General features: G+C 46.4%; 1 long non-coding RNA gene across 1 annotated transcript in view; it reads right to left on the reverse strand.

The window, feature by feature from the left end:
* Positions 1-1,664, reverse strand: part of LOC142488581 (uncharacterized) — a 113,729-nt gene extending 112,065 nt beyond the window's left edge. Inside the window, exon 1 of the long non-coding RNA XR_012799512.1 lies at positions 1,551-1,664. This is a non-coding gene — a long non-coding RNA (uncharacterized LOC142488581). The remainder of the gene's footprint in view (positions 1-1,550) is intronic.
* Between the last annotated feature and the right edge of the window lie 9,076 nt (positions 1,665-10,740).

Genomic DNA, 10,740 nt, shown 5'->3' on the forward strand with positions numbered 1-10,740 from the left:
AGTGCAGGCATGGAATTCAAAGAAGGAAAAAGGGAGGGGAAGGATCAGGAGACAAGGAGGATAACTCATGCTGCAGTACTGGTGTGACGTGGGGTATGATTGTGTAAATGTGAGGGCAGCGGGTGTGGCAGTGTTTTTGGTGGGGACCCATGTTTCGATGATTGCGAAGAATGCAAGATTGTTTTGTAGGAAGTGATTGAGGATGAAGGTGATCTTACTGTAGATGGATCTGGCATTCCAGAGTGAGAATAGGAGATTGATGAAGGTTGTGGGGGGTGATGGGGGGAGGTGAGAAGAGTTGTCAAAGAGGTGGCCTATGAGGTTACTGGTGTTGGCATGTGAGTGGAAGTTGGATTGTTGCGAGGGATGGGGTGGGGCGGACAGGTATTGAGAAGGAGGGTGGCATTGGAGGGAGGGATGGTGGGGCAGAGTATCATGGGGGGAAGGAGAAGCAAAGGCAGGAGGGGGGGGAGTGGAGTGGAAGGAGGATGAGTAGCAAGGAAGGACAGGTTTGGGTGGATGAGGGATAGGATGGGGTGGAGGAGAGGATAGTTGATGAGGGACTGATAAGAATTTGTGAGGTTTGGGTGTACAGTGGTAGTACAGCAAGGGTTAGGTGTAATTGCAGTGGGGATTGTCAATGGAGGTGTCAGTTAGGAATGTGGCAGTCTGCGTAGGGGTAAAGGGAACAGTTTATCGGTAAATCATTTGTAATAAAAACTGTAATTTGTTCGCATTTGCAACATGAATCAATTTTGAGAGCACTGGGAAGGGAACAATCGGATTGTGAAGCAATGGGGAAGGGAACAATTAATTAGGAATCACTGGGGAATGGAACAATGAATTTATGAGCACTTGGAAATAGGACAATCAGATTAGGAAGCAAATGGGAAGGGGGAAATCTCCCCACTACAATCGATTAGGAAAAATTGGGGGCGAGGACAATGGTTTCTTAGTAATGGGAACTAAGCCTGGGAATGCAATGGAAGAAGGGCGGGGATTGGAACTATATAGAGTGGGACCACTGGCGAAAGGAGCAATCCAATAGATATTACAGCAATAATGGGTAAATGTTGAAGCATGTGGGAAGTGGACAACCTAAGCAATGTACTGGGGGAGGGAACAATGTGTTTTGAGCATTGGGGGCAGGGGGAGCGGGGGAAGCAAGAATGGGAACAATATATGAAAGAGGTGGCACAGGAGACGAAGGAGGGGAGTATAATTATAGTCAGTGCTTGACAAATCACCCAAAAATCTACTCGCCAAACCAAAAAATCTACTCGCCACCTAGCCCCGCCCCCAGCCCCTCTCAGGCCCCGCCCCCAGCCCCTCCCCTAGCTCCGCCCCCAGCCCCGCTTAAATTTTTTTTAAGTAAATTCTTAGTAAAACACATTCTTTTTTGACATAAGTTTATTTATTGTATTACATTTATACTTTACTACAATTAGTCCTTGTTACGTGTGTGTGACTATTTTCCTGCACCCATTAACCAGTGTCTGGATGCCCCCTCTTCACAATATCTAAAGCAGCAATCCCGACTGGGATCTTACCTGATCCGCAGTCCCTCAATGTCCAGGTGCCCTCATTCCCGCAATGTTATATGTTGGAGGGGAGGTGTTCCCTACCTGTCTTCTGGGTTTGGGGGGTTTCCGATGTCTTCCGTGTGAAGCTTGAGTCAGATCTGGAAGAAAGCAGTATCGGTTATTTCGGTGTAGTATAGGGCAGTTAAGATATATATATATAGGGTAAATAAGATATCCAGAGTGTGGGAGAGAGACAGAGAGAGAGCGAGACAAAGAGCGAGAGAGCGAGACAGAGAGCGAGACAGAGAGAGACAGACAGAGAGAGAGACAGAGAGAGAGACCCAGAGACAGAGACCCAGAGACAGAGACCCAGAGACAGAGACCCAGAGACAGAGACCCAGAGACAGAGACCCAGAGACAGAGACCCAGAGACAGAGACCCAGAGAAAGAGACAGAGACAGACCCAGAGACAGACCCAGAGACCCAGAGACAGAGACCCAGAGACAGAGACCCAGAGACAGAGACACAGAGACCCAGAGACAGAGACCCAGAGACAGAGACCCAGAGACAGAGACCCAGAGACAGAGACCGAGAGACAGAGACCGAGAGACAGAGACCCAGAGATAGAGAAAGAGACCCAGAGACAGAGAAAGAGACCCAGAGACAGAGAAAGAGACAGAGACTGGGAGAGAGTGGGTGAGGGGGTGGGGGGTGACCGACTGATGGGGGGATGACTGGCTGGGGGATTGGGTGGGGGGGGGGGGTATCTGACTTGGTGGGGATTACTGACTGGGTGATTGGTTGGGATTACTGACTGGGTGACTGGGTGGGATTACTGACTGGGTGACTGGGTGGGTGGGATTACTGGGTGGGGGTGGGATTACTGACTGGGTGGGGGTGGGATTACTGACTGGGTGACTGGGTGGGGGGTGGGATTACTGACTGGGTGACTGGGTGGGATTACTGACTGGGTGACTGGGTAACTGGGTGGGATTACTGACTGGGTGGGGAGTGGGATTACTAACTGGGTGACTGGGTGGGATTACTGACTGGGTAGGGATGGGATTACTGAGTGGGTGACTGGGTGGGATTACCGACTGGTGACTGGGTGGGATTACTGACTGGGTGACTGGGTGGGGGTGGGATTACTGACTGGGTCGTGGTGGGATTACTTACTGGGTGACTTTATTACTGACTGGGTGACTGGGTGGGGGTGGGATTACTGACTGGGTGACTGGGTGGGGGGTGGGATTACTGACTGGGTGGGGGGGTGGGATTACTGATTTGGTGGGGTGGGATTACTGACTGGGTGACTGGGTGGGGGGGATTACTGATTGGGTGACTGGGTGGGGGGTGGGATTACTGACTGGGTGACTGGGTGGAGGGTGGGATAACTGACTGGTTGACTGGGTGGAGGGTGGGATTACTGACTGGGTGACTGGGTGGGGGGTGGGATTACTGACTGGATGACTGGGTGGGGGTGGGATTACTGACTGGGTGACTGGGTGACTGGGTGGGGGGTGGGATTACTGACTGGGTGACTGGGTGGGGGGTGGGATTACTGACTGGGTGACTGGGTGGAGGGTGGGATTACTGACTGGGTGACTGGGTGGGATTACTGACTGGGTGACTGGGTAACTGGGTGGGATTACTGACTGGTGACTGGGTGGGATTACTGACTGGGTGACTGGGTGGGGAGTGGGATTACTAACTGGGTGACTGGGTGGGATTACTGACTGGGTGGGGATGGGATTACTGAGTGGGTGACTGGGTGGGATTACAGACTGGTGACTGGGTGGGATTACTGACTGGGTGACTGGGTGGGGGTGGGATTACTGACTGGGTGACTGGGTGGTGGTGGGATTACTTACTGGGTGACTTTATTACTGACTGGGTGACTGGGTGGGGGTGGGATTACTGACTGGGTGACTGGGTGGGGGTGGGATTACTGACTGGGTGACTGGGTGGGGGGTGGGATTACTGACTGGGTGGGGGGTGGGATTACTGACTGGGTGGGAGATGGGATTACTGACTGGGTGGGGGGTGGGATTACTGACTGGGTGGGGGGTGGGTGACTGGGTGGGATGACTGACTGGGTGGGGGGTGGGATGGGTGACTGGGTGGGATGACTGACTGGGTGGGGGGTGGGATGACTGACTGGGTGGGGGGTGGGATAACTGACTGGGTGGGTTACCTCTGGTGTCCTGCACACACACGTTCTCTCTCTCCCCCATACATACACACACACTCTCAATCTCAATCACACACACACACACACACACACACACACACACACACACACACACACACACACACACACACACACACACACACACACACACACACACACACACACACACACACACACACACACACACACACACACACACACTCTCTCAGTTTCAGTCTCAGTCACTCTCCCCAATACATATACACACACTCTCTCTCAATCTCTCTCCCCCATATATACAAACTCTCTCAGTACCTCACAGTATCTCAGGAGCGCTGGAGGGGAGAGAGGGGGGGGGGGGAGAAACACTCGGCTACTATTTCCCGCCCCGCGAGGACAGCGGGAGAGCGCCGGAGGGGGGGGGGGTGTATCTCCCGACCCGCGCGCACAGCGGGAGAGTGCCGGAGGTGGGGGGGGTATCTCCCGACCCGCGCGCACAGCGGGAGAGTGCCGGAGGTGGGGGGGTATCTCCCGACCCGCGCGCACAGCGGGAGAGTGCCGGAGGTGGGGGGATATCTCCCGACCCGCGTGCACAGCGGGAGAGTGCGCGCGGAAGAAATGAGGCAGACACTGATTTGGCTCAACAACTCAGAGAAGATCTGCGCAAAAAAAGAACAGATTATCGATATCTTGAAATGCAGAGATTTCGAGAGAAGCTGCCTTAATACAGCATGAAAGAGAAAATAATTAAAGTGATAAACACAAGTGATAAACGCGCGCACAGCGGGAGAGTGCCGGAGGGGGGGGTGTATCTCCCGACCCGCGCGGACAGCGGGAGCGCCAGGGACCGGGGGCAGGATGTATCAGTGTATATATAAATATTTTAAAGTGCATTAAATTCCCCCCACCTCGAGCATCTGTTCAAAATCCTCCATGACCGGATCAGTGGAAGTCTTATAAATTACAGGAGCTGACACAATTATACAGAAGGATATAAATAGGAGGAGCAGCAGCAGCAGCAGCAGCAGACACACGCGCACACCCCCTCCCCCCCCCCCCCATCATTACTTTACCCGTGCAGAGAAGGAAGGGCGGTTTGAAGTCCTGGTAAACTCCATCCCGCGTCACAGCCAATCAGCTATCAGCTAAAGGGATTTTTTTTTTTTTTCGAGCAAGGGATTTTTTTTTTTTTCAGCAGGGTTTTTTTTTTTTTGCAGAGCAGGGGAAAAGTTACTGGCCACGAGCCAATATCCGATCGCAGCTGGCGAGTTGGCGACCAGGTTTGTCGAGCACTGATTATAGTTATATATTATATAGTTAGTAACAATAGTTATAGTAAATAACAATAAGCATGTCTAGAGGGAGGTTTTAAAGGGGGGATGAGAGTAGATGGAGTCCTATTAGTTCTGCTGGTTTCATTCAGCATATGCTCTCAGCTGTCAGTCTTGCTCATACTGTATATGTACACTTTTGTTCAATTTGATACAGAAGCTGCAGGATGTAATATTGGATAATCACATTGCAAATTAACTGGCGGCAGTGCAATTGCTAATTAACTTCTTAATTGAAATAAATGAATTTATTATAAAATTAATACTAAATCCGTTGATGCTTTCAAAGGAAGCGAAGGCTTTGTAGCACTTTTTAAATATACCCTCTTCTCTATGTAACAACCTTTTGCATACACATAAGATTATTAATGGACTTGCCCTCTGGCCAATGACTGAAAGCCTGAAGAAAGATTCTGGTTATAGGGTAAGGGGTGTAAAGCAACAACAGCAGGACTAAAACTCCCATAGATTCATACTGCAGATAGAGGGCCACATGACATGACAGCCAATGAGTGAATAGGATCAGAGGGAGTAAGACTAGAGCCGATAAGGAGACTGAGCAGGCGGGAGCCCCAAAAGAGCTGAGAGAGAGCTGCGTGACAAGAGAACTGAGAAAGATCAGCGCAAGTGGACCAGAGAGAGAGCTGAGCATTCCCTACTACCAAGAGGAGTCTGGGGGTTTCCCTGCTGCATTACTGTATGCTACACACTCACTCTACCTCACCAATACCTTTGCGAAGAAACGGCCCCGCATTGTTAGCCAGCAAGTTACAACCCACGCGCTCCAACGCTGTGCCGGCACTGGGACAGAATAGTGACTTTGAGGGGACACTAGCACAGCGCTATGTATATGTACAGTGTTGGTTAATTATATAGTCATATGTGTTAGGTGGTATTGTGGGTCCTCACATCCCTAACAATGGGTGAAGTACTATATTACTATAGCTCAGAAGTTATTTACAAACACGTGTTTTGTTATATTGTCTAACCGCAACCAGGTTTCACTACTGACTCATAAATCACTGTTATACACAGGGTTGGTGGACTCAGGAGCCAGCCCTAAAGAAATAAACAGGGATTTGTACATACATTTTGGTGGATGGTTTTTTTTGTATATAAACTTTATAATATAAATTTCTTATATCATATTTACTATTGATCATTACTATATTTCCAGTGTGTGATATGCATCTCAGAAATGTGTATTGAAAATATATCATATACAATATCTCCTTCTGATGCATCGCCAGAGACAGAAGAAGATGCCCTTTTAAAGGGAAACTTTTCTCCTCCCGATGAAAGACAGACAGAGGAAGCACAGCATATGCTTTTCCATGACTCACAGACACAGGCGGAGGAGTCACCCACAGTATCTGCCTTAATGGAGAAGGTTGTGTTTGTTAGGCCTCCACTGTCTCTACTAATACCTGATTTGCTCCATATACTGTAGACGAAAGAAGACCACAGTAACCTGCACCAGCAGAACCAGGGCCCTCGAGCAAGACACATAGGGAAACCAGCATCTTTCCAATCTGCTAACAGAAATGCTCCTATTGTTTTCTGAGTGCTATGATGCCACTAGCACTACGCAAAGGCAGATGTCTATGACAATGAATGATATGCAGTGCACTGCAATCTGTGCTCTAGCAGTATAACATTACAAATATGCATCTGCAGCAAGATACTACCCCTGAGAATGCCCTTGCATCAGTAGCTACACATTTTCTGTAGTCTTTAAGGGACCAGCAGCCACACCTGCCATATCTATATCGTCATCTTTAATGGTACCTGCTAGTTTAGATGGGGAAGGAACTTCAGAGACATCTCAGCAAGGTGCATATCTGTACACTTCCTGCACCACCAGACCGCCAGTCACATACAGTACAACCCTATGATAAAATGCCGAAACAATCATGATGGAACATCGTTAAGTTGACGGTTACTTTCTATTACATGTTACAGTTCAAGTGTTATTGTAGAAACAACCATATGGTAACTCTGAATTCATGTTCAGTTAGTATGTGCAGTTAGAAATTAAATGTGACTGAGAAGCGCAAAGACACCTATTTATAAAGTTTCACTCAAGTGGGTTGATAATAACGTAATAATAACGTAAAGTTGATGTGCATAGTTGAAATATATGTGTTAAAACCGAACTTTTAATATACAACTTACAATAAAGTGACTAGTGACTAAAAACACACTGTTTAACTTGTACTCCAGTTAGTTGGTAGAATTGGTGCAGGGAGGGGAAGAAGGAGGTTATGGTAGTAAATAAGGTAAGTTACCTCTAAAGTATCTGATAAGCACGCTGAGATAAGGGAAAAGGCGACAGAAATAATAAAAGCAAAATTGCACACGTTAGCCTCAAACGGCAATATAGCCGTTATACCTGTGAGGTGAGTGAATTAGGTGATGGTAGTCCCCTGAAAATAGTTAATCACAGCATGTTGGTGAGTTGCCTATAAATGCTGATGGAGATCCCTGACTCACAGGCCTCTACAAACTATCCCCCGATGTTGATAGAGGTATATAGGAGACATGAAAATTGATTATTATATTGAGAGATCAGAACTCTCCAAATTGAAGCAGTAAGAGCTCTCTTGTCTCATACATCCTGCAGATCTGATACCAGATAGTAATGCATTACTGGTTGTATGAATGTTCCAGTGTCTGGTAAGGTAGGTGTGGGGGTGCTTGGAGAGGTACAACCTGACTAGGAGAGGCTGCGCATCACCAATAGCTTCCCCCCCCCCCCACAGCAACCAATAGTTGCTGAGCTAGCCCTACGGCCGTTTCGCTCCATCACAGAGCTATGTCAAGGCAATCAGTGAGTGCCTGACTTCCCTGCTGGCTCTTTATAGCGAATAGTTACCATGATAACGAACCACACACTTTTGACAGGTATACTGCATATCTTATTCATTGGTTGTCATGGTAATACATATTTGGCCAAAAGGAGTATGAGCCCAGAACTTAAAAGCACATAGTACATGGTACAAAGTAAACACTTAAGCTAAAGTAGATGAAAAACAAATTAAAATTGGAGATATATGACATTAATATACGTTTCCTTATTTGATTCGCCTTCTGAAAATTCAGTATCCGAAGAGGAACATCCGAACGATGTTCGCATGTTATTTTTCTGGCCTCCATTATATCTATAAACATTCCCTTGTTTATAATCACTTACATCCCTTTGCAATTTGTTATGCCTTCTCTCCTTAATCTCAGTTTGGAATTTGTCTATATCATTTTTTATTTTCCAATTCTTCAAATTCAGGATGTTGGTTGAAAGCTTTGATTTTAGTAATGCTCTCATCCAAGCCGAGGTTAATTTCATCCAATCTTTTATTGCCCTGTTCTGTAAGTTACAACATCAGTTGCCATGAACAGCTGGATCATATAGATTCCCAGCGTTGTAAAAAATCATCCGAATTAGCATGGTACGAGGGGGCCAGGTTAATTCGCAAACCTCTGGGAATCAAATAGTTTTTTACATAATTATTTTAACTGGAAATTTCCCACGACAGTTTAATTTGTGTCAAGTATAATTTCTGTATGTTCCTGAAATTAGCATATATGTTAGTTGATTTGAGAGGTCTCCTTCCTCCCCTGCACCAATTCTACCAACTAATACAGAACAAGTTAGCAATGTGTTTTTAGTTACTATTGTGTTAAGTCACTTTATTTTAAGTTGTGTATTAAAAGTTAGGTTTAACACGTACATTTCAGCTTTGCACATCAACTTTACGTTATTATCAACCCACTTGAGTGTACTGTACCTTTATAAATAGGTGTCTTTGCGCTTCTCTGCCACATTTAATTTATATATATTTATTTCACCTGTTAAGGTGCACCTCCCTCACTGGGGGATAGTCTGAGTCCTATTACCAATAGACTTTTTGTATTTCAGTAGGTGTTATCCTGAGCAGAATATTTCCACAGTGTGGAGGTTGTGTTGCTACTATTTTGGACTTAAGTCCGTTCCGTAGTCCAGCTCGGAACACTTACATTTACCTGGTGGGAGGCTTCCTGTCTAATAATATAGACCCCAGTATCTAGCTTAATAAGGCTAATGAGGTCTTCTTTATGGAGAGTGACCCTGACAGACCTCTCTATTTAAACATTTATAACATTGATAAAATGAAGGTAAATAAAACAACTGATCCTGATGGCATACTGGGTTTCTAAGGAGCTAAGTTCAGTAATGGTCAAACCGTTATATTTAATATCCAAGGACTCCATTTCCACAGGCTCAGTACCACAATAGTAATTAAATTGAGAGTTACCTCGTTTTCAACTATGTCCTGGGCACTTAAGTTATGATGACAATACATGGTTACATTAAATGAACAAAGGCTATACATTAAATGAACAGACATTTCAGATCAGTTAGACATAACATATAATAATGGGTGTATGTAACAGTTACAGACAAGATTAAAATGTGAGACAGATGAAGTCTTGAAATGACATTAATTTTAGATGTGGCCATCGCATGCGGCCACCGGACCGTGCGGCAGCTATGTGTGATCATGGACCCGAAACAGAAAGCGTCCCTGGAGGATTAACTCTGCAGGCATCCCATCTTCTGTCTGTAACAGCTGCACAGAGAAGTCCCAGAGAGAAGCAGTCTCTCTCGGTGTCTCCCCGAGCCGCTCTTAAAGGAGCAATTCATGCACTTTTTATCATTATTTTTTTAACATATGTTTGAGGCAACTGGTCTCCGGAGCTGAACCCCATTAATTTCAGTTCTGGGAACGTCCTGCTTCTCGAGATACAGACCTCTGTTGGAGTTGTCGGTATCTCCTAAAAGTTTAAATGTCCCATGTCCCATGGGCCAATAGGCACATTACAGAGTAGCTACCGGCACCCTCTACTAAGCAGGGCATCCCCAGAGCTGAAATGAATGGGGTTCAGCTCCGGAGACCCTCTGCTTCAAAGCTATGTTAAGATAATATTTTTTTTTAAAGCAGCACTTGGATTGCCGCTGACTTGTCCTGGCCCTTGATGATGTACATTTATTTATTTATAACAACATTTATATCCAGGACGCCGTACATTAGTTAGTAAAACAAAGGAAGGTGTGGTTACATATAGATTAGATTATAGAGTAATTGTTAAAATGTCTCTGGTGGGTAAGGGTGGGAACATCATGGCCAGGCTATGGGTTAGGTGCATTGAGAGCTTGCTTGGTTGGTGGGCAGGGGTTGGGGTCAGGTCTATGGATTTAGCCTTCTCGTGGTTATGGTGATGGGTCTGACAGTGGGGACAGTGGAGGCAATTGGGTCGGTGAAGGGTTTTGGAGAGACTTTAGGAAAGTTTAGGAAGGGGTGAGGGTAGGGGAGATTATGAGCATTGGAGAGGGGTTACACTATAGGACCAAATTCGGTCATCTACGTCAGGGGTGTGCAAACTGGGGGGGCGCAAGATTATTTTGGGGGGTGCAGGTGGTTGCAGAGGTCCCGAGCTCTTCCCCAAAGAATTTAAATTAAATGCTTGTCATGTACGGCACACCTGTGAGCATGTGACCTGCATATGGAACAAGGGTTAATATATAGCTATCTTGCTGACCCACCTTTCACCTTCCGCAAAGGTCCCTCAAATTACCAATATCTCCCCTCAATCCGTCCCAATTTGTCATCTGTCATGGACAGCACACTTGTGAGCACATGACATTTATGCAATCAGGGTTAATACACACAGCTAAACT

This window comes from Ascaphus truei, chromosome 2, assembly GCF_040206685.1.
Source record: "Ascaphus truei isolate aAscTru1 chromosome 2, aAscTru1.hap1, whole genome shotgun sequence".
NCBI lineage: Eukaryota > Metazoa > Chordata > Amphibia > Anura > Ascaphidae > Ascaphus > Ascaphus truei.